Raw genomic sequence first — 27,032 nt, 5'->3', positions numbered from 1 at the left:
GTCTTCTATCAGCTCGCTAGCGCTGAAGACAGGAGGGGTGGACAGATTTTAGGTGTCATCAAAAATGTGTGTCAATTTCAAGGAACTCTACAGGTGGTATTTAAGACTCACAAAACGCTGGTCTTAGCGGTAAACGCAAATCGGTTATGGCACCAATTATTCAGTGGAGGCGCACAGTATTTTATTAAACATTTATTTAACTAGGCAAGTCAGTTAAGAACAAATTCTTATTTACAATGACGGCCAAACCCGGACGACGCTGGGTTAATTGTGCTCCGCCCTACGGGAATCCAAATCACGGCCGGTTGTGATACAGCCTGGAATCGAACCAGGGTCTGTAGTGACGCCTCTAGCACCGAGATGCTGCGCCACTCGGGAGCCTAATCAGTAGTCTATAAACAATGTTTATTTCAAATATCACAAGCAGCAAAACAGTCAGACATTCCCCTTTTTTCTTTACATTGGACATTATTTCTGTCCTTACAGCTTTCTGTGAAAAGTGTGGACTTATTAGGCCTATGTGAGATGCCCACTGAATGAAAGGTGTCAGTGACTGTAGGAAGTCTGTTGAGGAATATCAAGTTATTACAATAGAGACTGCTTATTGTTTTTCCCTTTATCCTTGTACACTTTCATCTGTTGGACCCAACTGTCAAATAGCGGGGAATTCTGATCGCTGTCCTTGGTGCTGAACCCGTTTGTAGCCTGGACTACACAGTGGATGGAGGCTGCTGAGGGGAGAACGGCTCATCAAAATGTCTGGAACGGAGTTCGTGGAACGACATCAAACCAATGCGTTTGATGTATTTGATACCATTCCACTGATTCCGCTCCAGCCATTACCACGAGCCCGTCCACCCTAATTAAAGTGCCACCAACCTCCTGTGCTAGTCTATTAGCTTGATCCATTTGTTTACCTTTCACATGGCAAAGTCACTAACAGGCCATATCAGGCGATGGTAGGCTAATCTTATTTGAATGTTTTGGGCAATGTCCTTGGCAATGTCAATTGTCCTTGGCTTGAACATGCAGTGCATTTTCTAAATGCGAATGTGTATAAACTAATATTTCCCAAAAACATTTTGTTGGCTACATGGTTGTTATAAGCGAGGCCTATTGTAAGGTTAGTGAATACCATTTAATAAACTATATTCAGTGAACAGGACGAACATCCATGCCTCTTGCCAAAGCCCTTAGGCCAACGTGTGGACACAGCCTTATCCTCGTGGAACGAGAGATGGGATTTATGATCCTGAGATGGGATTTATGTTCCTGACCCCATCCTATTTAGAAAAAATATAATTGTTGGTTTAAAATAATTTAATGATTTTTAAATCAAATGAAACATTAAAAAAAATAATATTAAAATGTATTAATACTGGTTCACCATCTATGGTGACAACGTACACGGCTGAATTTTATCTGCTATTTCTGGACAAGTGCAAATTGGATCAGTAATAATGATTAATTATGACATTTGCGAGCAGTAGAACAGTGAGTGGACATTCCCCTCTTTCTTTATGGATCTTTATCCAGCTCCTGGGAACAGGTTGGACGTGTGTAAAACCCTCCGTAGTCAAGAGTTGCCTCGTCTGTATTATACGCCCGCGGGGAGCAATGATGGTGCCTGGAACGGTCTATTTAAAACAAACCATTTTATTTTTAGCAGTTATCCTGCTGAAAGGTGAATTCATCTCCCAGTGTCTGGTGGAATGAAAACTGAATCAGGTTTTCCTCTAGGATTGTGCCTGTGCTCAGCGCCACCCCATTTCTTATTTATCCTGAAAAACTCCCCAGTCATTAATAATTACAAGCATGCGCATACATTTTTTAAATCTTTATTAAACTAGGCAAGTCAGTTAAGGACAAATTCTTATTTTCTTATTTTCAATGACGGCCTAGGAACAGTGGGTTAACTGCCTTGTTCAGGGGCAGAACGACAGATTTTTACCTTGTCAGCTTCGGGGATTTGATCTTGCAACCTTTTTGGTTACTAGTCCAACGCTCTAACCACTAGGCTACCTGCTGGTTACTAGTCCATCGCTCTAACCACTAGGCTACCTGATGGTTACTATTCCAACGCTCTAACCACTAGGCTACCTGCTGGTTACTAGTCCAACGCTCTAACCACTAGGCTACCTGCTGGTTACTAGTCCATCGCTCTAACCACTAGGCTACCTGCTGGTTACTAGTCCATCGCTCTAACCACTAGGCTACCTGCTGGTTACTGGTCCAACGCTCTAACCACTAGGCTACCCTGCTGGTTACTAGTCCAACGCTCTAACCACTAGGCTACCTGCTGGTTACTAGTCCAACGCTCTAACCACTAGGCTACCTGCTGGTTACTAGTCCAACGCTCTAACCACTAGGCTACCTGCTGGTTACTAGTCCAACGCTCTAACCTCTAGGCTACCTGCTGGTTACTGGTCCAGCGCTCTAACCATTAGGCTACCTGCTGACCCTACACTAACCACTAGGCTACCTGCTGGTTATTAGTCCAACGCTCTAACCACTAGGCTACCCTGCAGCCCCTAATGATTCAGCAACCACTACGCTTGAGAGTCATATGCAGTAATGTGTTGTATTGGATATTGGAAACATAACACTTTCTATTCAAGACAAAAACTGAATATCTTTGCCACATTCTTTTGCAGTATTACTTTAGTACCTTGTTGCAAACAGGAAGCATGTTCTAGAATATTTTTATTCTGTACAGGCTTCCTTCTTTTCACACTGTCAATTAGTTCAGTATTGTGGAGTAACTACAATGTTGTTGATCCATCCTCAGTTTTATCCTATCACAGCCATTAAACTCTAACTGCGTCAAAGTTATCATTGGCTTCATGGTGAAATCACTGAGCTGTTTCCTTTCTCTCCGGCAACTGAGTTAGGAAGGACGCCTGTATCTTTGTAGTGACTGGGTGTATCGGATACACCATCCAAAGTGCAATTAATAACTTCACCATGCTCAAATGGATATTCAATGTCAGATTTTTTTATTTATACCCATCGACCAATGGGTGCCCTTCTTTGAGGCATTGGAGAACCTCCCTGGTCTTTGTGGTTGAATCTGTGTTTGAAATTCACTGCTGGACTGAGGGACCTTACAGATAATTGTATGTGTGGGGTACAGAGATGAGGTAGTCGTTCAGAAATCATGTTAAACACTATTATTGCACACAGTGAGTCCATGCAACTTATTATGTGACTTGTTAAACACATTTTTACTCCTGAACTTATTTAGGCGCCACATAAAAGTAGTTGAATACTTATTGACTCAAGAAATGTCAGCTTTTCATTTGGTTTGATTTGTAAAAATGTCTGAAAACATCATTTCACTTTGACATGATGGTGTATTGTGTGTAGGCCAGTGACATTTTAATGACATCCATTTTAAATTCAGTCTGTAACTAAACAACATGTGGAGAAAGTCAAGAGGTGTGAATACTTTCTGAAGGCTCTGTAGTAATGTACTATTTAACTAATAACATAACAGATGTGTTTGCATTTATTAAGGATCCCGACTACTTCCTGTCAAGGCAGCAACTACTCTTCCTGGGGGGGTACCCATTAAAGGGTATACTAGTTAGGGTCGCCAGGCTGTCCGTACCCATTAAAGGGTATAATAGTTAGGGTCGCCAGGCTGTCCGTACCCATTAAAGGGTATACTAGTTAGGGTTGCCAGGCTGTCCGTACCCATAAGGGGGTATAATAGTTAGGGCCGCCAGGCTGTCCGTACCCATAAGGGGGTATACTAGTTAGGGCCGCCAGGCTGTCCGTACCCATAAGGGGGTATAAAAGTTATGGCCGCCAGGCTGTCCGTACCTCTTGATGTATTCCATGACGGGCGACCCATCCCTGAGCAGCGTAGACCTCTCCACAGGACCCAGCCTTGACCAGAGAGGTCTGATGGGAGGAGGAGTGGAGCTTAGCCAGGTCCTCCTTACCTGGGATGGGCAGGGACAAGTCCTGGAAGTTCTCGAGGTCACTGACACCTGGAGAAGAATGAAGGGAAGTCAATTTATTAATTTAACCTTTTAAAATCAGGGGAGTCACAGATGAAGCCTAAATAATCAAAATTACACATGAAATACTTATAAGAAATGCAAGCAGAACAAACCCCTGTCATAGAAAACACATTCATCAGTAATGTAATCAGGATGTGAGATGAGGAATAGGAAGGCAAGTACAGTTGTTTTTTCACACGTTTAAATGGTAACAATAAAGGCCATAGAGAATGGTCCATCCTTTACAGGACAGGGGGACAGAGGGTCCATCCTTTACAGGACAGGGGGACAGAGGGTCCATCCTTTACAGGACAGGGGGGACAGAGGGTCCATCCTTTACAGGACAGGGGGACAGAGGGTCCATCCTTTACAGGACAGGGGGACAGAGGGTCCATCCTTTACAGGACAGGGGGACAGAGGGTCCATCCTTTACAGGACAGGGGGACAGAGGGTCCATCCTTTACAGGACAGGGGGACAGAGGGTCCATCCTTTACAGGACAGGGGGACAGAGGGTCCATCCTTTACAGGACAGGGGGAGACAGATGGTCCATCCTTTACAGGACAGGGGGACAGAGGGTCCATCCTTTACAGGACAGGGGGACAGAGGGTCCATCCTTTACAGGACAGGGGGAGACAGATGGTCCATCCTTTACAGGACAGGGGGAGACAGAGGGTTAAGGTCTATTCCATGTTAATTATGCCCCATTGCCTGGCTGGCTGTGAGTTTCTTCTCACCAATGAGCCTGCAACGGAGTACCTCCTCGACCCTTCACCGAATGACAACACATTTGGGGCCGTCTAATTGGTCCAGAAACTGATGGGCTGGGGCCAGAGTCAGGACACACGTGGGTAATGCGGCGGTGTGAAAATGTGTAATTGGCTTTGATTGGTTAGAGACGATCCAATAGCTGGTGACTATGTTTTGTACAACGCCCCTCGACGCCTACAGATTACTTGAATAATTGCAGCCTCAGACTAAAGTCTGTAGCGAAACGACAGAGCAGCGGGAGAACGTCGAGTCGTCAGGCTAGGTGCTCAACAAGACGGCTAGACAAACTACTCACCCTACTCGCAGGTCAGACACTGCACTGAGCTGACAATGGTCCCATCAAACACGTCTGATATCACACTACGGTACTTCTTCTGACGCTTGCACTTCGGTGAGGAAAACGAGGTCACTGAAGAGGCAGAGCGAGAGGCAGAGCGAGAGGCAGAGCGAGAGGCAGAGCGAGAGAGAGAGAGAGAGTCAGGCTACACAGACAACAATATTTTTTCTTTACATTGTTTGCATTACCACGGCAGTGTCTTTCTGCCTACATTACCACGGCAGTGTCTTTCTGCCTACATTGCCACTGCAGTGTCTTTCTGCCTACATTGCCACTGCAGTGTCTTTCTGCCTACATTGCCACTGCAGTGTCTTTCTGCCTACATTGCCACTGCAGTGTCTTTCTGCCTACATTGCCACTGCAGTGTCTTTCTGCCTACATTGCCACTGCAGTGTCTTTCTGCCTACATTGCCACTGCAGTGTCTTTCTGCCTACATTACTACTGAATTGTCCCCAGAGAGATATTCTATGTGCTACATAGTAAATACTTTTCAGATGGCTGGAGGAGATTCCTGGCCAGACACAGTTGTTCTTGGGTGGACTGGAGGACATCTTGGTGAAGGAGTGTCCTTCCATGGGGACTGGAGTCTGGGGTCTGGTGCTGCTGGAGACTCCCCTCGGGGAATGAGTCTGGAGCGAGGGAGAGAGGAAGAGACTAGGGATGTTAAAGGTTAAAAATCGGCTAGCCACCAAAATACATTTGACCGGTCAAGCTTATCGGACTATAGATACATTTGCATAGAAGACTAAATTGTCAAGTTGTCATCCTGGTCACAGTATCAACCCATCCTGGTCACAGTATCAGCCCATCCTGGTCACAGTATCATCCCATCCTGGTCACAGTATCAGCCCATCCTGGTCACAGTATCAGCCCATCCTGGTCACAGTATCAACCCATCCTGGTCACAGTATCAACCCATCCTGGTCATATCAACAACTAGGCTTAAGCTCAGCAGGCTAACACAATGTTGAGGTACACAGACAGGCTCAGCAGGATAACAAATGTAATTTGTTTTATTTTACCTTTATTTAACTAGGCAAGTCAGATAAAAACAAATTCTTATCTTCAATGACGGCCTAGGAACAGTGGGTTAACTGCCTTGTTCAGGGGCAGAAACAACAGATTTGTACCTTGTCAGCTCGGGGATTCAAACTTGCAACCTTTTGGTTACTAGCCCAACGCTCTAACCACTAGGCTATCCTTCCGCCCCGACAATATTGAGGCAAGCAAGACTGATATGATGGTTTGAACCTACTTGATTCATCCATCCATCCAGTCGTTCATAATTAAATAATCAAGGTTTACCTACCAGCCATGTTTCCCTGTATCTGGACCTTGACGGCCCCCTGGCTGCTGATGATGGGCACGGCCTCGGAAGTGTTCTCCACGTCTTTATATAGGTCTCCCCCTGACGACCCTGACCCCGATAGAGGTTGTTGATCAGGTTCTTCTCCTTCTGCCACTCCCTATTGGTTTGTCCCAAGGAGTTGGAGGAGTCAGGTCCATCAGAGATCAGCATCTCTGCCTCGTTAGACTCCTCGCCCGACGGCGCTGCCGACCGACCATCCCCGCTCCCGCTTTTGATGTCCGCCCGCTCGCTGCTGCTGCCGCAAGACTCGCACGACTGAAAGTCTCCGTCTGATTGGCTGCGGCTGTCGTCGTCGGGGCAGTCGTCCATGGCGATGGCGCATGCGAGTGTTGGTCGTTGTCGAGGGGGCTCGCCAGCGGCTCCTTGAGCTCCTCGTGCAGCTGGTCCATCAGACAGCGCAGGAACTCCTGAGAGTCCTAATGGAAACATTATAGTATAGTTACAATATGGTTCTAGTCCTAATGGAAACAGATATTATAGTATAGTTCTAATATGGTTCTAGTCCTAATGGAAACATTATAGTATAGTTCTAATATGGTTCTAGTCCTATTGGAAACATTATAGTATAGTTCTAATCCTAATGGAAACAGATATTATAGTATAGTTACAATATGGTTCTAGTCCTACTGGAAACATTATTATAGTATAGTTACAATATGGTTCTAGTCCTAATGGAAACATTATTATAGTATAGTTCTAATATGGTTCTAGTCCTAATGGAAACATTATTATAGTATAGTTCTAATCCTAATGGAAACATATATTATTATAGTATAGTTACAATATGGTTCTAGTCCTATTGGAAACATTAAAGTATAGTTCTAATATGGTTCTAGTCCTAATGGAAACATTATTATAGTATAGTTCTAATATGGTTCTAGTCCTAATGGAAACATTATACTATAGTTCGTATATGGTTCTAGTCCTAATGGAAACATTATTATAGTATAGTTCTAATCCTAATGGAAACATATATTATTATAGTATAGTTACAATATGGTTCTAGTCCTATTGGAAACATTCAAGTATAGTTCTAATATGGTTCTAGTCCTATTGGAAACATTATTATAGTATAGTTCTAAGATGGTTCTAGTCCTATTGGAAACATTATTATAGTATAGTTCTAAGATGGTTCTAGTCCTATTGGAAACATTATTATAGTATAGTTCTAATATGGTTCTAGTCCTATTGGAAACATTATTATAGTATAGTTCTAATATGGTTCTAGTCCTATTGGAAACATTATTATAGTATAGTTCTAATATGGTTCTAGTCCTATTGGAAACATTATAGTATAGTTTTAATATGGTTCTAGTCCTATTGGAAACATTATAGTATAGTTCTAATATGGTTCTAGTCCTATTGGAAACATAGTATAGTTCTAATATGGTTCTAGTCCTATTGGAAACATTATAGTATAGCTCTGATATGGTTCTAGTCCTAATGGAAACATATTATAGACGTCCACAATGTAAAAGTGGAAGTATGTTTTTATTTCATTTTTTCAAATGGATGAAAACTTAGTTTATTTATTTATTATTATTATTTTTTTTTTTAAATCGGACATTTCTTGAGTCAATAAGTATTCAACCCCTTTGTTATGTGGAGCCTAAATAAGTTCAGGAGTAAAAATGTGTTTAACAAGTCACATAATAAGTTGCATGGACTCACTCTGTGTTCAATAATGGTGTTTAACATGATGGTTGAATGACTACCTCATCGCTGTACCCCACACAATCAATTATCTGTAAGGTCCCTCAGTCGGGCAGTGAATTTCAAACACAGATTCAACCACAAAGACCAGGGAGGTTCTCCAATACCTCAAAGAAGGGCACCCATTGGTTGATGGGTTAAAATTTAAAAAGCAGACATTGAATATCCCTTTGAGCATGGTGAAGTTATTAATTACACGTTTGATGGTGTATCAATACACCCAGTCACTACAAAGAGACATGTGTCCTTGCTAATGAAACTACACCAAAACATGCATCCTGTTTGCAACAAGGCACTAATGTAATACTGGAGGGAAAAAGAAAGAAAAAAAGAATATGTTTGGGGCAAACCCAATACAACACATTACTGTGTGCCACTCTCCATATTTTCAATCATAGTGGTGGCTGCATCATGTTATGGGTATGCTTTGTATCGTTAAGGACTGGAGAGTTTTTCAGGATAAAAAGAAAAAGGAGCTAAGCACAAGCAAAATCCTAGAGGAAAGCCTGGTTCAGTCTGCTTTCCACCAGACACGCGCGAGATAATTCACCTTTCAGCAGGACAATAACCTACAACACAATGACAAATCAACATTGGAATTGCTTACCAAGGCGGCAGTGAATGTTCCTGTGTGGCCTAGTTACAGTTTTGATTTAAATCTACTTGAAAATGGTTTTCTAGGAACCATCATGACAGAGCTTGAAGAAAGTTGAAAATAATAAAACGGGAGACTGTGGCAGATGAATCAGAATTAGTTGGGTAACATAGATGTTTTAAGATGTTTTATTAGCGTAATATGCTTATGTGAGATACTTGTCATTAGAAAGTATATCTTTGGACTCTTGTGTCTTTCAGTTGTACTTCTTCCCTCAGCTGGGGGCTCAGTCACCTGGGGCCCAGAGAGGGGAGAGGTCAGACTTGTCTTTTACATGTCTCTGGTGCTATGCAGAATATCAGAAAGGAAGAGGACAGAATGGAACATTGTCTTCATATGTGAATGTGTCTTTACCTATTCTTAAACCATGTGAAGGGATGGTGTGATTAATGGGGAACCAATTATTTGCCTCCACAATGTCTGTGCGCAAGTCACTCCGGTTGTGAGCTTGTCCAGGAGTGGGATCAAGAGGGGGTTTACTTGAGATGGGAATATCTAGAGTTGACAATTCATATATGCCATTGGATGAGTTGGTGTTTTTGTACTATGAAGTACCAGGAACGAGATTAGAACCTCGTCATTAGGGACCAAACTGAACGATAATTAATAGCGAATGTTATCTGGCTAAGGGATACTCCTTTCTCAAATATAAAGTCCCTTTGTGAACTGTTCCTAAGATCTGTGGTTCGTCATGTACGTTGAGAGGGGTGTATCTTGGCTATAAAAGATCTTTGTACTTTTGTGTTGTCACTTTCAATGGTTCATTAGAGATAGCGCATCATTGAAAGTCAAGTGCTTTTGCAAAGCTCTTATTATTAAAGATGTAGTTTTAGTATAACTGTGACTGGTGTGTGAAGTTGATCTCTCTCCTCATTCTGTAATGCAGAAATTAGCTACCACAAGACTTACCCAGAATGACTCACAGCTGGAATCATCTTCCAAAGGTGATTCTAACATGTATTGACTCGGGGTATGAGAATTTCTGTAATTTAGACATTTCTGTATTTAAAAAAAAAAAAAATTAATTGCTAAAAACATGTTTTCACTTAGTCATTATGGGGTATTGTGTGTAGATGGTGAGAAAAAAAAACGATTTACTCCATTTCGATTTCAGGACGTAACAACAAAATGTGGAAAATTCAAGCAACATGAATATTTTCTGAAGGCACTGCATCTTATAGATATAATATGGTTATATTCCTCGCTGATTCATCAGACAGCGCAAGAACCTCAGAGTCCAAATGTAAACATCTACACTGAACAAAAATACAAATGTAACATGTAAAGTGTTGGTCTCATGTTTCATGAGCTGAAATAAAATATCCCAGAAATGTTCCATACAGACAAAAAAAACGTATTTCCCTCAAATGTTGTACAAAAATAAATTTACATTCCTCCTTTGCCAAGATAATCCATCCACCTGACATGTCAAGAAGCTGATTAAACATGATCATTACACAGGTGCACCTTGTGCTGGGGACAATAAAAGGCCTCTAAAATGTGCAGTTTTGTCACAACGCAACACAATGCCACAGATGCCTCAAGTTGAGGGAGTGTGCAATTGGCATATTTACTGCAGGAATGTCCACCAGTGCTGTTGCCAGAGTATTTAACCTGTTAGGGCTAGGGGGCTGTATTTACACGGCCGGATAAAAAAACGTACCGATTTAATCTGGTTATTACTACTGCCCAGAAACTAGAATATGCATATAATTATTGGCTTTGGATAGAAAACACCCTAAAGTTTCTAAAACTGTTTGAATGGTGTCTGTGAGTATAACAGAACTCATATGGCAGGCAAAAACCTGAGAAGATTCTGTACAGGAAGTGCCCTCTCTGACCATTCCTTGGGCTTCTTGACTCTTTTTATTGAAAACTTAGGATCTTTGCTGTAACGTGACACTTCCTACGGCTCCCATAGGCTCTCAGAACCCGGGAAAAAGCTGAATGATGTCGAGGCAGCCCCTGGCTGAAAAACATTAGCGCCTTTGGTAAAGTGGTCTATCAGAGGACAATGAGACTGAGGCGCATGTACGAGGCGACCCCATGTTTTTATTTTCTCTCTCTTTGTACTAAAACACAGATTCCCGGTCGGAATATTATCGCTTTTTTACAAGAAAAATTGCATAAAAATAGATTTTAAACAGCGGTTGACATGCTTCGAAGTACGGTAATGGAATATTTAGAATTTTTTGGTCACGAAACGCCTCGGGCGTGTCACCCTTCTTTACACTTCGGATAGTGTCTTGAACGCACTAACAAAACAGAGGATATTTGAACATAACTATGGATTATTTTGAACCAAACCAACATTTGTTATTGAAGTAGAAGTCCTGGCAGTGCATTCTGACGAAGAACAGCAAAGGTAATAACATTTTTCTTATAGTAAATCTGACTTTGGCGAGGGCTAAACTTGGTGGGTGTCTAAATAGCTAACCCTGTGATGCCTGGGCTATCTACTGAGAATATTGCAAAATGTGCTTTCACCGAAAAGCTATTTTAAAATCGGACATAGCGAGTGCATAGAGGAGTTCTGTATCTATAATTCTTAAAATAATTATGTTTTTTGTGAACGTTTATCGTGAGTAATTTAGTAAATTCACCGGAAGTTTGCGGGGGGTATGCTAGTTCTGAACGTCACATGCTAATGTAAAAAGCTGGTTTTTGATATAAATATGAACTTGATTGAACAAAACATGCATGTATTGTATAACATAATGTCCTAGGCGTGTCATCTGATGAAGATCATCAAAGGTTAGTGCTGCATTTAGCTGTGGTTTGGGTTTATGTGACATTATATGCTAGCTTGAAAAATGGGTGTCTGATTATTTCTGTCTGGGTACTCTGCTGACATAATCTAATGTTTTGCTTTCGTTGTAAAGCCTTTTTTGAAATCGGACAGTGTGGTTAGATTAACGAGAGTCTTGTCTTTAAAATGGTGTAAAATGGTCATATGTTTGAGAAATTGAAGTAATAGCATTTCTAAGGTATATGAATAACGCGCCACGGGATTCCACTGGCTGTTACGTAGGTGGGACGATTTCGTCCCACCTTCCCTAGAGAGGTTAATGTTCATTTCTCTACCATAAGCCACCTCCAACACTGTTTTAGAGAATTTGGCAGTACGCCCAACCAGCTTCACAACCGCAGACCACTTGTGTGACGTCGTGTGGGCGAGCGGTTTGCGGATGTCAATGTTGTGAACAGAGTGCCCCATGGTGGCGGTGGGGTAATGGTATGGACAGACATAAGCTACGGACAACGAACAATTGCATTTTATTTGATGGCACTTTGAATGCACAGAGATACCGTGATGAGATCCTGAGGCCCATCGTCGTGCCATTCATCCGCCGCCATCACCTCATGTTTCAGCATGATAATGCACGGCCCTGTGTCACAAGGATCTGTACACAATTACTGGAAGCTGAAAATGTCCCAGTTCTTCCGATGACCTGCATACTCACCAGACATGTCACCCATTGAGAACGTTTTGGGATTCTCTGGATCGACGTGTACGACAGCGTGTTCCAGTTCCCGGCAATATGCAGCAACTATGGCACAGCCATTGAAGAGGAGTAGGACAACATTCCACAGGCCACAATCAACAGCCTGATCAACTCTATGTCTAGGAGATGCGTCGTGCTGCGTGAGGCAAGCTGCTAACGTTAGCTATCAAGCTAACGAAGTTAATCCCAGATGAGTTCTCCCTCTCCAATGGAGTCCTCTTTGTCTGGAGAAGTAAATGAATGGTTCCAGTGCTGTAGGAGCTGTATCTACTACGCTTTGTTTGGGAGTACTAACAGCCCTAGAGAAGACACCTGCCCGTTGGGGAGTACTAACAGCCCTGGAGAAGACACCTGCCCGTTGGGGAGTACTAACAGCCCTGGAGAAGACACCTGCCCGTTGGGGAGTACTAACAGCCCTGGAGAAGACACCTGCCCGTTGGGAGTACTAACAGCCCTGGAGAAGACACCTGCCCGTTGGGGAGTACTAACAGCCCTGGAGAAGACACCTGCCCGTTGGGAGTACTAACAGCCCTGGAGAAGACACCTGCCCGTTGGGAGTACTAACAGCCCTGGAGAAGACACCTGCCCGTTGGGAGTACTAACAGCCCTGGAGAAGACACCTGCCCGTTGGGAGTACTAGATATCCTGAATATCGACCATATTACCAGACTGAATGAGAACACACCTACCTGTTGGGAGTATCCTCTGAACATGGGGTTAACAGCCTTGATCCCCTGGAACAGATTGGTAGGGATCACATAGGATGGCCTAAAGAGACAGAACAATGTTAGGACGGCCTAAAGAGACCAGAACAAGGTTAGGACGGCCTACAGAGACCACAGAACAAGGTTAGGACGGCCTACAACTCCACAGAACAGGGTTAGGAATAGAGGTCGACCGATTATGATTTTTTTTCAACGCCAATACCGATTATTGGGGGACCAAAAAAAGCCTCGGCTGATTAATCGGACAATTTTTTTTTTTTTGTAATAGTGACAATTACAACAATACTGGTTAACACTTATTTTAAATTAATATAATACAACAATAAAATCAATTTAGCCTCAAATAAATAATGAAACATGTTCAATTTGGTTTAAATAATGCAAAAACAAAGTGTTGGAGAAGAAAGTAAAAGTGGAATATGTGCCATGTAAAAAAGCTAATGTTTAAGTTCTTTGCTCAGAACATGAGAACATATGAAAGCTGGTGGTTCCTTTTAACATGAGTCTTCAATATTCCCAGGTAAGAAGTTTTAGGTTGTAGTTATTATAGGAATTATAGGACTATTTCTCTCTATACCATTTGTATTTCATATACCTTTGACTACTGGATGTTCTTATAGGCACTTTAGTATTGCCAGTGTAACAGTATAGCTTCCGTCCCTCTCCTCGCCCCTACCTGGGCTCGAACCAGGAACACATCGACAACAGCCACCCTCGAAGCATCGTTACCCATCGCTCCACAAAAGCCGCGGCCCTTGCAGAGCAAGGGGAACAACTACTCCAAGTCTCAGAGCGAGTGACGTCACCGATTGAAACGCTATTAGCGCCACCCCGCTAACTAGCTAGCCATTTCACATTGGTTACACCAGCCTAATCTCGGGAGTTGATGGGCTTGAAGTCATAAACAGCTCAATGCTTGAAGCATTGCGAAGAGCTGCTGGCAAACGCAGGAAAGTGCTGTTTGAATGAATGCTTACGAGCCTGCTGCTGCCTACCACCGCTCAGTCAGACTTCTCTATCAAATATCAAATCATAGACTTAATTATAACATAATAACACACAGAAATACAAGCCTTTGGTCATTAATATGGTCGAATCCGGAAACTATCATTTCGAGAACAAAACGTTTAGTCTTTCAGTGAAATACGGAACCGTTCCGTATTTTATCTAAGGGGTGGCATCCCTAAGTCTAAATATTCCTGTTACAACCTTCAATGTTATGTCATAATTATGTAAAATTCTGGCAAATTAATTATGGTGTTTGTTAGGAATAAATGGTCTTCACACAGTTCGCAACGAGCCAGGCAGCCCAAACTGCTGCATATACCCTGACTGTTTGCACGGAACGCAAGAGAAGTGACACAATTTCCCTAATTATAAGAAATTCATGTTAGCAGGCAATATTAACTAAATATGCAGGTTTAAAAATATATACTTCTGTATTGATTTTAAAGAAATGCATTAATGTTTATGGTTAGGTACATTGGTGCAACGACAGTGCTTTTTTGCAATGCGCAAATCATCACCCGTTTGTCGAAGTAGGCTGTGATTCGATGGTAAATTAACAGGCACCGCATCGATTATATGCAACGCAGGACACGCTAGATAAACTAGTAATATCATCAACCATGTGTAGTTAACTAGTGATTATGTTAAGATTCACAGTTTTTTATAAGATGAGTTCAATGCTAGCTAGCAACTTACCTTGGCTTCTTGCTGCCCTCGTAACAGGTAGTCAGCCTGCCATGCAGGCTCCTCGTGGAGTGCAATGTAAGGCAGGTGGTTAGAGTGTTGGACTAACAAGGTATAAATCTGTCGTTCTGCCCTGAACAAGGCAGTTAACCCACCGTTCCTAGGCTGTCGTTGAAAATAAGAACGTGTTCTTAACTGACCTGCCTAGTTAAATAAAGGTGTAAAAAGAAAACATTTTAGAAAATCGGTGTCCAAAATATACCAATTTCCAACTGTTATGAAAACTTGAAATTGGCCCTAATTAATTGGCCATTCCGATTAATCGGTCGACCTCTAGTTAGGACGGCCTACAGAGACCACAGAACAGGGTTAGTCCGGCCTACAGAGACCACAGAACAAGGTTAGTCCGGCCTACAGAGACCACAGATAAGGTTAGTCCGGCCTACAGAGACCACAGAACAAGGTTAGTCCGGCCTACAGAGACCACAGAACAAGGTTAGTCCGGCCTACAGAGACCACAGAACAAGGTTAGTCCGGCCTACAGAGACCACAGAACAAGGTTAGTCCGGCCTACAGAGACCACAGAACAAGGTTAGGACGGCCTACAGAGACCACAGACCAAGGTTAGTACGGCCTACAGAGACCAAGGTTAGGACGGCCTACAGAAACCACAGAACAAGGTTAGTACGGCCTACAGAGACACAGAACAAGGTTAGTACGGCCTACAGAGACCACAGAACACGGTTAGTCCGTCCTACAGAGACCACAGAACAAGGTTAGTCCGGCCTACAGAGACCACAGAACAAGGTTAGTCCGGCCTACAGAGACCAAACAAGGTTAGTCGGCCACAGAGACCACAGAAAGGTTAGTCCGGCCTACAGAGACCACAGACCAAGGTTAGTACGGCCTACAGAGACCAAGGTTAGGACGGCCTACAGAAACCACAGAACAAGGTTAGTACGGCCTACAGAGACACAGAACAAGGTTAGTCCGGCCTACAGAGACCACAGAACAAGGTTAGTCCGGCCTACAGAGACCACAGAACAAGGTTAGTCCGGCCTACAGAGACCACAGAACAAGGTTAGTCCGGCCTACAGAGACCACAGAACAAGGTTAGTCCGGCCTACAGAGACCACAGAACAAGGTTAGTCCGGCCTACAGAGACCACAGAACAAGGTTAGTCCGGCCTACAGAGACCACAGAACAAGGTTAGTCCGGCCTACAGAGACCACAGAACAAGGTTAGTCCGGCCTACAGAGACCACAGAACAAGGTTAGTCCGGCCTACAGAGACCACAGAACAAGGTTAGTACGGCCTACAGAGACCACAGAACAAGGTTAGTCCGGCCTACAGAGACCACAGAACAAGGTTAGTACGGCCTACAGAGACCACAGAACAAGGTTAGGACGGCCTACAGAGACCACAGACCAAGGTTAGGACGGCCTACAGAGACCACAGAACAAGGTTAGTACGGCCTACAGAGACCACAGAACAAGGTTAGGACGGCCTACAGAGACCACAGAACAAGGTTAGGACGGCCTACAGAGACCACAGAACAAGGTTAGTCCGGCCTACAGAGACCACAGAACAAGGTTAGTACGGCCTACAGAGACCAAGGTTAGGACGGCCTACAGAGACCACAGACCAAGGTTAGGACGGCCTACAGAGACCACAGAACAAGGTTAGTACGGCCTACAGAGACCACAGAACAAGGTTAGTACGGCCTACAGAGACCACAGAACAAGGTTAGTACGGCTTACAGAGACCACAGCACAAGGTTAGGACGGCCTACAGAGACCACTATAGGCTAACCCGCTCATTGATGAGCCCTGCAGAATCTGTGAAATGAACCCAAACATACTCTTCTAAACTGTCTGAATGGACGGATGGACAGCACCCAGGTGACGAGGACTGACTCAGAGGACAGCGTGAGGATAAGCAGTGTACCTGTTCTTGTGCCAGAGGTCTGCCACCAGTTTCTGGTAGCTCTTACTCAGAGCAGGCTTCTTGTCTGTCCTCACCAGACCTCCACACTCCACAAAGAATTGGGTCAGCGGAGGACTAGAGAGAGAGAGAGAGACGAACTGGGTTAGAGGAAGTCTGTAGAAAGGAGAGAGGTCATACATCTTAATACACGCACAGAAACAAACAACGTACTGCACAGGGGGAGACAGAGAGGTCAATAAACACACCTGACCGCATAGGGGGAGACAGAGAGGTCAATAAACACACCTGACCGCATAGGGGAGACAGAGAGGTCAATAAACACACCTGACCGCATAGGGGGAGACAGAGAGGTCAATAAACACACCTGACCGCATAGGGGGAGACAGAGAGGTCAATAAACACACCTGACCGCATAGGGGGAGACAGAGAGGTCAATAAACACACCTGACCGCATAGGGGGAGACAGAGAGGTCAATAAACACACCTAGCGTAGCCTAGTGGTTAGAGCGTTGGACTAGTAACTGAAAGGTTGCTAGATCGAATCCCCGAGCTGACAAGGTACAAATCTGTTCTGCCCCTGAACAAGGCAGTTAACCCACTGTTCCTAGGCCGTCATTGAAAATAAGAATTTGTTCTTAACTGACTCGGCTAGTTAAAGGTAAAATAAAATAAAATACAATTTACACAGGTAGACTCCATTCAAGCTCCAATCAATGGAAACAGGATGCACCTGAGCTCAATTTCAAGTCTCATTTGCAAAGGTTCTGAATACTTATGTAAATCAGTTCATTTTTAATACATTTGCAAAAAATATATATTTTTGCTTTGTCATTATGGGGTATTGCATGTAGATTGATGAGGGAAAAATGTATTCAATCCATTTTAGAATTAGGCTATAACATAACAAAATCAAAGGGGGTCTGAATACTTTCTGAATGCACCGTCTATGTGGTTGACAGCGGGCGACCGAGGGGGAAAAAAAAACAGCCGGCACCGAGGGGGGAAAAAAAACAGCCGGCGACCGAGGGGGGAGGGAAAACAGCCCGACCGAGGGGGGGAAAACAGCCGGCGACCGAGGGGGGAAAAAACAGCCGGCGACCGAGGGGGGAAAACAGCCGGCGACCGAGGGGGAAAACAGCCGCGACCGAGGGGGGAAAACAGCCGGCGACCGAGGGGGAAAAACAGCCGGCGACCGAGGGGGGAAAAACAGCCGGCGACCGAGGGGGAAAAAACAGCCGGCGACCGAGGGGGAAAAACAGCCGGCGACCGAGGGGGGAAAAACAGCCGGGACCGAGGGGGGAAAAACAGCGGGCGACCGAAGATGGCATGGAGAAGGAGGATTACGCTCACACTGAAATATCAATTTAGTATGAAATTATAAATCAAACAAATGTTGAATGCCAAACTTCATTTGTCGGTTGTTTTTTTATTATGACAAAATTATGCAGTTGCATAAATTATAAAGATAATCTTGATTGTGTTTCTTAAACTATTGTATAATTAATTAATAAATTTAATTAATTAATTAATATGAGGTAATCCAATCTAGCCTAACCGAGCTACGATGAGCGGGCTCATCGAAAGGCTTCCGGTAGGCAGACACTGCTTCTCCAATAGAAATCCCCCCGTCACACTAGTAGGCGATGTCATGGCAACGTTGGTAGAAACACATCGTCGGGTCAAACGGTTGTCTCGCATCGAACTGCGCATGTGCAGGCAATCAAATGAAATGCACTCCTTCGATATGAAGCAGTTTTTGACTAAAATAAAAAGGTGTCTGTCACATTCACGAGGTTGGAGTAATAAATGTTAAACTGCTTAAGACATCGGCTTGAATCTAGGTTGTACCTTTATACTTTGAGAAAATGAACAACTAAAAGGAAGATTTTTTTCACATCTCTCATTGACTTCACAAACCCCCGGCATAGTCCGTTTCGCTAAGCGTCCCCGATGTCGCGCCTCTAGGTTTAGAAAAACTCTCTGGTTGAGTTGACTATTGTCAGGCAGGACGAAAACGACTACATTGACCATGATCCTTTGCTAGTTACAGCCACTGCCGACCATGATCCTTAGCAATTTTTTTGGTGCCATTCAGCAATATGGCACACTTCAAATTCAAAATACTTCCGACTTCTTGCGCCAAAATCGGGAGTTTTCCATAGGAACACCTGGATGACTTCAGAGCTGTCTTACGGGCCTCACCAGTTGGACAGGGCCTGCAGGGCTGCATTCATATAGCAGGTGTTCCCTATGTTCTTCAGTCCCGTCAGACCTACAGAGGAGACGGACACAAAGAGTTTGATCTCGCTACAGAACAGCAGAGAGAGAGCATGGCTGATGCTAGCTTGAGCATTGGTCCAGTCAGATGAAGGCGTACCTCGGGCGCGTAGCTCGTCCTCTTCCTCCGTCTCCATGCCCAGGTCTTCACAGCCATTAGTAGGGGGCAGTCTCAGAGAAGTGGGACTGCCCTGCGCCCTGGTACACTCCTGGAACAGAAGACAACCACATCAGAACCATCCACGTCTAGAACCATCCTCGTCCAGAACCATACGAGAACCATCCTCGTCTAGAACCATCCTCGTCTAGAACCATCCTCGTCTAGAACCATCTGAGAACCATCCTCGTCGAGAACCATATGAGAACCATCCTCGCCGAGAACCATCCTCATCTAGAACCATATCAGAACCATCCTTATCTAGAAGCATCCTCGTCTAGAACCATATCAGAACCATCCTTATCTAGGCAACATTAAAAGTAACATGAGGAATTGACAACAGCAGAATGTCTCAACGCTTTGACAGCATTCCATAGTGAAAGAAAACATTGCATAACTGAATAATGATTTACTTTTCAACGTGGTCTCAAAATATGTATATCTATAGAGTGAATTGTACAATTTTCAAGTTCTGGCATGATTTTGGTTGGGGTTGTGGACGTTTGTTTAGGCCTTAGATATAGACAACTGTATTTATCCCGAGGGAACTTCATTTGTGGTTTGAGATTCAGGTATCAATCAATATTTGTCCCAGATGGTAATATTACCTGTGTGTTGTTGGTCTGAGGTGAAGTGAGGGTCTTGGTGCTGGGGACAGGGCAGTGAGGGCCCAGTTTACGCTCCAGGAACACCTCTTTCCCACAGGCATAACACCATACCCTCAGAGTGGTCAGGTTCACTGTCAGGTTGTGCCTCGTCCCCTGTTATAGAGGGGTTAGAAACATGTTACGAAGGGGTAATAAAAGGTTTATAGAGGTGTAATACAGGATATATTTCTATGTTATAAAGAAATATAACTTATTATTGTTATCATTAACCCAGAGCTGTCTGGATAGACAGCGGGGACAAACAGCGAGGACAGACAGCTGTAGACTAGTCAGACACTTGTTTCATTATTCATGTGTCTGCATTAGTGTTCAGTGTTGACAGCAGAGCTGGCAGAGACGGGAAAGACTACAGCTATGAAAGCACACTGCCTGATCCTTTCCGCCTCTACCGTCTAGCAGCTTTAGTAGTGAATCAACCCCAGCTCCCACAGGAATACATATTAATAATGGATGATCCAGAAAGACGACAGCTAAGTGTTAGATAGATGACTGGATAGATGGCTGTGCGCTATACACTGGAGAGGGTGCATCCATGGTGTTCACAGTGTACCACGTGTGCTTAATTCTTTTTTTAAAAGACAGAAAGGACTGACACATGACTGGTCTGATGAGACACAGAGAGAGAGAGAGAGACAGAGAGACAGAGATTATATTTCACTTGCTTTGGCAATGTAAACTCATGTTTCCCATGCCAATAAAGCCCTTTGAATTGAGAGGGGGAGAGAGAGAAATGCATTTCAGTTTATTCTTTTTCCCTTTTGTACTTCACTATTTGCACATTATATATATATATGCTTTATTGGCATGGGAAACATGAGAGATATATATATATATATATATATATATATATATATATATATATATTTAGACATTTGAAATGTCTATTCTTTTGGCACGTGTGAGTAATGATTACTGTTCATTTTTATCATTCATTTCACTTGTTTATTATCTACTTCACTTGCTTTGGCAAATGTAAACATACGTTTCCCATGCCAATAAAATGCCTTGAATTAAAATGAGAAAGAGGGAGTGTGAGAAAGGGAGGGAGAGAGAGAGAAGGGAGGGAGAGAGAGAGAGAAAGGGGGGGGGGGTCATACCCCATTTAGGCCCCCTCAGATCAGACCTATGCCCACCCCATGCCCCCCAGACTCCCACAAAGATGGCCTCAACATGAAGTCACTCATACGCCCAGGCCTCGAGCAGGCAAACAGGCCCAACCCCCACTCTTACACTAGCCCAAGAAAATGGCATGTACCAGATACTCAGTAAGCTCTGCTCACACTTACTGGTCTGAGGCCAAACCACACAACATTGGACACTTTATGGAACACAAAGCCTTTACTATCTCATCCTGGAATATCCAAGCCTGAGGTCATCTGCCTTTGGCCTAAAGAGCAGGAACCTGGACTTCAGAAATACAGACATTGTCATCCTACAAGAAACATGGTATAGAGGAGATGGACCCACTGGTTGCCCTCTAGGTTACAGATAGCTGGAAGTCCCATCCACCAGGTGTGATACAGGGTATAAGGGAGACGGACCCACTGGTTGTCCTGTGGGTTACAGAGAGCTGGAAGTCCCATCCACCATACTACCACGTGTGATACAGGGTAGAAGGGAGATGAACCCACTGGTTGCCCTCTAGGTTACAGAGAGCTGGTAGTCCCATCACCATACTACCAGGAGCAAAAACAGAAGAGACTCAGCAAGTAGGCTAATTTAGTAAAGAGCAGAACTAAGTCACTATTAATCAAAAACAGGAACATTTGGCTAGAAATTCACAAGGAAATTATCTCAGAGAAAAATGTCTTCCTGTGTGCTACCTATATCCCCCCACTATAATCCCCATACTTTAATGAAGACAGCTTCTCCATCCTACCTATATCTCCCCACTAGAATCCCCATACTTTAATGAAGACAGCCTATCCTGCATATTGACTCGATACGGGTACATTCTATATATAGCCTCGTTGTTATTTTATTGTTACTTCAGTTTATTTAGTAAATATTTTGTCCAAAAATTTGATTTATAGATAAACCACTTCTCCAACCTTTTATCCATTTTACAAAGAACAAAAACATATACATGATCAATTACAACAATTTCCATGATCAATTACAAATCTTAGAATCAGATATTAAAGACTACCAGAACCCACTGGATTCTCCAATTACATTGGATGAACTACAGGACAAAATACAAACCCTCCCAACACAAAAAAGACTTGTGGTGTTGATGGTATACTAAACAAAATGATAAAACATATACACCGTTGCACACCCATATTGAAACAAAACCAAAGTCTTCTCATGCTTTGTTGATTTAAAAAAAAAAAAAAAGCTTTTGAATCAATTTGACATGAGGGTCTGCTTTATAAAATGATGGAAAGTGGTGTTGGGGGAAAGCACGACATCACATAAAATTGTACACAAACAAAATGGCAATAAAACACACTGATCTCTTTCCTAAGGGCTGTGGGGTGAGACAGGGATGCAGCTTGAGCCCCATCCACTTCAACATACAGTGCATTCGGGAAAGTATTCAGACCCCTTGACTTTTCCACATTGTTACATTACAGCCTTATTCTAAAATGGATTAAATAAAAAATGTCTTCAATGTACACACAATGCCCAATAATGACAAAGTGAAAACAGGTTTAGAGACATTTTTGCAAATGTATAAAAAAATAAGTTGAATGGTCACTTAGACAAAGCTCCAGAGTTCTTCTGTGGAGATGGGAGAACCTTCCAGAAGGACAACCATCTCTGCAGCACTCCACCAATTTTTATTTTATTTATTTCACCAGGTAGGCTAGTTGAGAACAAGTTCTCATTTACAACTGCGACCTGGCCAAGAATAAAGCAAAGCAGTTCGACACATACAACAACACAGAGTTACACATGGAGTAAAACAAACATACAGTCAATAATACAGTAGAAAAATAAGTCTATATACAATGTGAGCAAATGAGGTGAGATAAGGGAGGTAAAGGCAAAAAAAGGCCATGGTGGCAAAGTAAATACAATATAGCAAGTAAAACACTTGAATGGTAGATTTGCAGTAGGTGAATGTGCAAAGTAGAAATACTGGGGTGCAAGGGAGCAAAATAAATAAATATAGTAGGGGATGAGGTAATTGTTTGGGCTATTTATAGATGGGCTATGTACAGGTGCAGTGATCTGTGAGCTGCTCTGACAGCTGGTGCTTAAAGCTAGTGAAGGAGAAAAGTGTTTCCAGTTTCAGAGATTTTTGCAGTTCGTTCCAGTCATTGGCAGCAGAGAACTGGAAGGAGAGGCTGCCAAAGGAGGAATTGGCCCTGGGGGTGACCAGAGAGATATACCTGCTGGAGCGCGTGCTACAGGTGGGTACTGCTATGGTGACCAGTGAGCTGAGATAAGGTGGGACTTTACCTAGTAGGGTCTTGTAGATGACCTGGAACCAGTGGGTTTGGCAACGAGTATGAAGTGAGGGCCAGCCAACGAGAGCGTACAGGTCACAGTGGTGGCACTGTGATCGACTGCATCCAATTTGTTGATCAGGGCTTTATGGTAGAGTGGCCTGAGGGAAGCCACTCCTCAGTAAAAGGCACAACAGCTCACTTGGAGTTTGCCAAAAGGCACCAAAAGACTCTCAGACCATGAGAAACAAGATTCTCTGGTCTGATGAAACCAAGATTGAACTCCTTTGGCCTGAATGCCAAGAGTCACATCTGGAGGAAACCTGGCAGCATCCCAACGGTGAAGCATGGTGGTGGCAGCATCATGCTGTGGGGATGTTTTTCAGTGGCAGGGACTGGGAGACTAGTCAGGATCGAGGGAAAGATGAACGGAGCAAAGTACAGAGAAATCCTTGATGAAAACCTGCTCCAGAGCACTCAGGACCTCAGACTAAGGTGAAGGTTCAATTTCCAACAGGACAACAACCCTAAGCACACAGCCAAGACAACGCAGGAGTGACTTCGGGACAAGTCTGAATGACCTTGAGTGGCCCATCCAACCTAACAGAGCTTGGATAATCTGCAGAGAAAAATGGGAGAGACTAACCAAATACAGGTGTGCCAAGGCTGTAAATCGCTGCCAAAGGTGCTTCAAAGTACTGAGTAATACATTTGCAAAATTTTCAAAAAACATCTCCAATTGACTCAATTGAAGCTTCAGAAGCTTCTAAAGCAATGACATAATTTTCTGGAATTTTCCAAGCTGTTTAAAAGGCACAGTCAACTTAGTGTATGTAAACTTCTGACCAACTGGAATTGTGATACAGTGAATTATAAGTGGAATAATCTGTCTGTAAACAATTGTTGGAAAAATGACTTGTCATGCACAAAGTAGATGTCCTAACAGACTTGCCAAAACTATAGTTTGTTAACAAGAAATTTGTGGAGTGGTTGAAAAACGAGTTTTAATGACTCCAACCTAAGTGTATGTAAACTTCCGGACTTCAACTGTATGAATGTGTGTGTGAGTGAGAGATTGATAGAGAGAAAGGAAAGAGAAGGGGGGGTGGATGATGACAATGTAATAATCGTATTCCTTTTAAATGGCAACACAAACAGGGACTCTCATCTCCTTGAACATCTCACATCCCTTTCGTCTGTTCCCTTCTCCTCCCCATCACACTCCCTCTCTCGTCACCACCTCCTTTCCCTCCACACACTTCCTTCTCCCATCCCTCACTTCAACACCTTCTCTCTCCTGCACCATCCTGAATATCAACCTAGTCCTGTAGGTACAGTGAGGGAAAAAAGTATTTGATCCCCCTGCTGATTTTGTATGTTTGCCCACTGACAAAGAAATGATCAGTCTATAATTTTAACCTCTCTAGGGCAGGCGGGACGAATTCGTCCCACCTACGTAACAGCCAGTTGAATCCTGTGGCGCGATTTTCAAATACCTTAAAAATCCTATTACTTCAATTTCTCAAACATATGACTATTTTACAGCTATTTAAAAGACAAGACTCTCGTTAATCTAACCACACTGTCCGATTTCAAAAAGGCTTTACAACGAAAGCAAAACATTAGATTATGTCAGCAGAGTACCAAGCCAGAAATAATCAGACACCCATTTTTCAAGCTAGCATATAATGTCACAAAAACCCAGAAGACAGCTAAATGCAGCACAAACCTTTGATGATCTTCATCAGATGACACACCTAGGACATTATGTTATACAATACATGCATGTTTTGTTCAGTCAAGTTCATATTTATATCAAAAAACAGCTTTTTACATTAGCATGTGACGTTCAGAACTAGCATACCCCCGCAAACTTCCGGGAATTTACTAACAATTTACTAAATTACTCACGATAAACGTTCACAAAAAGCATAACAATTATTTTAAGAATTATAGATACAGAACTCCTCTATGCACTTCGATATGTCCGATTTTAAAATAGCTTTTTGGTGAAAGCACATTTTGCAATATTCTAAGTACATAGCCCAGCCATCACGGGCTAGCTATTTAGACACCCGGCAAGTTTAGCCTTCACCAAAATCAGATTTACTATTATAAAAGTTTGATTACCTTTTGTTGTCTTCGTCAGAATGCACTCCCAGGACTGCTACTTCAATAACAAATGTTGGTTTGGTCCAAAATAATCCATCGTTATATCCGAATAGCGGCGTTTTTGTTCGTGGCGTCCCAGACACTATCCGAAATGGTAAATCAGGGTCGTGCGCATAGCGCAATTCGTGACAAAAAAATTCTAAATATTCCAATACCGTACCTCGAAGCATGTCAACCGCTGTTTAAAATCAATTTTTATGCAATTTATCTCGTAAAAAAGCGATAATATTCCGACCGGGAATCTCCTTTTCGGCAAACAGAGGAAAAATCACAAAGACGGGGGCGGCCAGTGCACGCGCCTAAGCCCACAGTCCCTTGATCGGCCACTTGAGAAAGGCGATAATGTGTTTCAGCCTGGAGCTGAAATGACGACATTCAGGTTTTTCCCGGGCTCTGAGAGCCTATTGGAGCCGTGGGAAGTGTCACGTTACCGCAGAGATCCTTTGTAATTGAATGAGATGTCAAAGAAAGACAATAAATGGTCAGACAGGCCACTTCCTGTAAAGGAATCTCTCAGGTTTTGACCTGCCATTTGAGTTCTGTTATACTCACAGACACCATTCAAACAGTTTTAGAAACTTTGGAGTGTTTTCTATCCAAAGCCAAAAATTATATGCATATTCTAGTTACTGGGCAGGAGTAGTATCCAGATTAAATCGGGTACGTTTTTTATCCAGCCGTGTCAATACTGCCCCCTAGCCCTAACAGGTTAATGGTAGGTTTATTTGAACAGTGAGAGACAGATTAACAACAAAAAAATCCAGAAAAACGCATGTCAGAAATGTTAGAAAATGATTTGCATTTTCATGAGGGAAATAAGTATTTGACCCCTCTGCAAAACATGATTTAGTACTTGGTGGCAAAACCCTTGTTGGCAATCACAGAGGTCAGACGTTTCTTGTAGTTGGCCACCAGGTTTGCACACATCTCAGGAGGGATTTTGTCCCACTCCTCTTTGCAGATCTTCTCCAAGTCATTAAGGTTTCGAGGCTGACGTTTGGCAACTCGAACCTTCAGCTCCCTCCACAGATTTTCTATGGGATTACGGTCTGGAGACTGGCTAGGCCACTCCAGGACCTTAATGTGCTTCTTCTTGAGCCACTCCTTTGTTGCCTTGGCCGTGTGTTTTGGGTCATTGTCACGCTGGAATACCCATCCACGACCCAATTTCAATGCCCTGGCTGAGGGAAGGAGGTTCTCACCCAAGATTTGACAGTACATGGCCCCGTCAAATGATGCGGTGAAGTTGTCCTGTCCCCTTAGCAGAAAAAACACCCCCAAAGCATAATGTTTCCACCTCCATGTTTGACGGTGGGGATGGTGTTCTTGGGGTCATAGGCAGCATTCCTCCTCCAAACACGGCGAGTTGAGTTGATGCCAAAGAGCTCCATTTTGGTCTCATCTGACCACAACACTTTCACCCAGTTGTCCTCTGAATCCTTCAGATGTTCATTGGCAAACTTCAGACGGGCATGTATATGTGCTTTCTTGAGCAGGGGGACCTTGCGGGCGCTGCAGGATTTCAGTCCTTCACGGTGTAGTGTGTTACCAATTGTTTTCTTGGTGACTATGGTCCCAGCTGCCTTGAAATCATTGACAAGATCCTCCCATGTAGTTCTGGGCTGATTCCTCACCGTT

General features: G+C 43.3%; 1 pseudogene; it reads right to left on the bottom strand.

The window, feature by feature from the left end:
- LOC123726582 (ubiquitin carboxyl-terminal hydrolase 33-like) overlaps positions 1 to 27,032 on the bottom strand; it is a 56,446-nt pseudogene that overhangs the window by 17,290 nt on the left and 12,124 nt on the right.

The sequence above is a fragment of the Salmo salar genome, chromosome ssa14 (genome assembly GCF_905237065.1).
Source record: "Salmo salar chromosome ssa14, Ssal_v3.1, whole genome shotgun sequence".
Lineage (NCBI taxonomy): Eukaryota > Metazoa > Chordata > Actinopteri > Salmoniformes > Salmonidae > Salmo > Salmo salar.
The sequence above is the reverse complement of the archived record's forward strand: the minus strand, read 5'-3'. Positions and strand labels throughout refer to the sequence as shown.